Source organism: Corvus brachyrhynchos, unplaced genomic scaffold, assembly GCF_000691975.1.
Source record: "Corvus brachyrhynchos isolate BGI_N302 unplaced genomic scaffold, ASM69197v1 scaffold279, whole genome shotgun sequence".
Lineage (NCBI taxonomy): Eukaryota > Metazoa > Chordata > Aves > Passeriformes > Corvidae > Corvus > Corvus brachyrhynchos.
The window spans coordinates 3,764,793-3,766,983 of record NW_008246060.1 but is presented as its reverse complement, the minus strand read 5'-3'; the positions used below and the strand labels follow the sequence as shown (position 1 = coordinate 3,766,983).

General features: G+C 43.7%; 1 protein-coding gene across 1 annotated transcript in view; it reads right to left on the bottom strand.

Annotated features, from left to right (window-relative positions):
* Window positions 1–2,191, bottom strand: part of ANK3 (ankyrin 3, node of Ranvier (ankyrin G)) — a 258,366-nt gene that overhangs the window by 153,972 nt on the left and 102,203 nt on the right. The gene's annotated exons all lie outside the window — the stretch shown is intronic.

Below are 2,191 nucleotides of genomic sequence, written 5' to 3'. Positions count from 1 at the left end.
TGACCGCCCCCCATGCATAAAAAAAGCAGCCCCAGGAAGTGCTTTTTTTTTTTTTTTTTTTTTTTTTTTTTTTTTTGAAGGAACTAAGCACGGTCACTTGTTACACTTCCCTTGGCTGTTTAAATGGCAAAGGACAAGTGATCAGAAGACTATTAAGTTAGTAACGGAGCGTGTCCCAGGATTCCTGGCTCACTTACCATATTTGCTGCCTCCAATCATTCCCCGTGTATGTAATCATGATCTGTGGAATACCCAAAATAGCTGCAGCATCAGCTGATCAGAAAACCACTGCTGCTTGGAATCACTCATGAAACAAGCTTTTGTCATTCTGCTTATCAGCTCTTTCTAATGCAGACTACTTTGAACTATTTCTAAAGGCAACAATAACATCATTTTACACTCTGTGTGTTTTGAATACCACATATGCCTGCCTCCTACTCCGTGGTAATTTTATATTTATTCAGATTTTCTGATGACTAATTATGATAGGTTTGTGTCGCTGGTTCTAGAGGCTGTTTTCCTGAACTAAAAGGCTGTTCTCTTCGTGCCTCAAGTTCCTAAACTAGAGAGATTAAAAGCAGTACCAGAGCAAAATAATTTTGCTTCAGAGGAAAGCCCAAAGAGAGATTCCTGATTTTAGTAAAGCAGACTTCTTCCTTTTCAATGGAAGTTATCATGAGCAACAGGAATTTTCTTCATGCTTCCTTACAGTTACTTACATCAGGAGTGGCTTTAAAGCATGCCCACCTTCTGAGAAAGGGAATATTGAAATCTCTTCAATTCACCACAAGCTCCTGCACAGCATGCACTGCACTTGCCTGTTACACATCTCACCTCACACCTGTGAGCTCAGCACAGATATTCACTGGCACAGAAGAACAGCAAAGGGGAAGTGGAGGAAAAAGTAATCGAGGCCTAATATTTTGGTCAGACAAGATAGGCCTAACGTCTCATTTGTTGATGAAAGGAAATAAGCTGTATGTAAAATACTACTGGGATAATTTAAGTTTTCCAGAAATATATCTCCATGTTTGCATCAACCAGAGCCCAGCCACAAGGCAGGAGCTCTGTGCTCTTGAGCTTAAACACAGAACTTGTTGCCAATTATCTATGTAGACATCTCTGTATTCAGAAGGTGCAAAATTTGAGGCCCTGGTGCACAAGCCATGCACTCAGGTGGATCTGGCTTGAAAATACTTCATTAGCGTCACCGATGATGCATTCTATTAACAATCACCCTGTGCTCCTGCACATTTTTGCTGATGGCATTATAGCATCCATGACTAAGACCCACTTCTGCCACTGACTAAATACAGAGAAGCCAACAGCTGTCTGCAGGATGGAGGAACCTCCTACCTTGATTTACGTACAAAAGGATGACCAAGCCAGTTTAAATGAATTTACCTCACTGACGTATCTGCACAGAGCTCCCTGTGGCAGAGATTTCAATCACTACCCCACAGCTACCTCAGCAATGCTGTTACTGCAAGCCACCACAACAAAACAAAGTATCCTGCATACTCAATTTCTAAAACTGAACGATTTAGCATTACTATTAGTTTTGAGAATGTTAATTTCAAAACAATAAATGCAAACATCCCAGTTCTAGAAACCCAAGATCACAGGGTTACTATCCAGTGTCTGAATTTTTGTTTCTAGCCAAAGAGAAGTTGGCTCTGAATAAAATCCAGGTACCTAGATACCTTTCTTCTGCCTTTGAAAAGGTGCTTGAGAACAAGGAGAAAGGAAATATGATTTCTGTAAGGGGATTGTTGGGGTTTTAGGAGCTCTCCTGGCTTTTTGGTTTTTTTCTGTTAAAGGAATTTGCCCCCATACATGTTGCTAGGGGAACAAATGGCTGGGTACTTCAGAAAAACAAAAGAGCTGGCTACTTTTTTGTTTCACCTGGGTGTGTAGTCAGTAAGTCTCTGGCGTTTGGACAGAGAGGGAGTCTGCTTTCTTCGGCTGCTTTTTTTTCTGCTGGAGAAGCCCCGGGATCCCCAGCCCGCCTTCCCTGCCCCGCTGGGAGCTGGGCCGTGGCCGCCCTGCCTCACCGTTGCTTCGAGCCTTCGCTGCGTTGTAGCCCTGCTCGCCCTGCCTGCCCCAACCCCCGGGGGGTTCCCCGTTTGGATGCATCGCATCTGCCACCCGGGATTTGTGCTCGTCCCTGCTGTTCTAGCCTGCCGCTTCA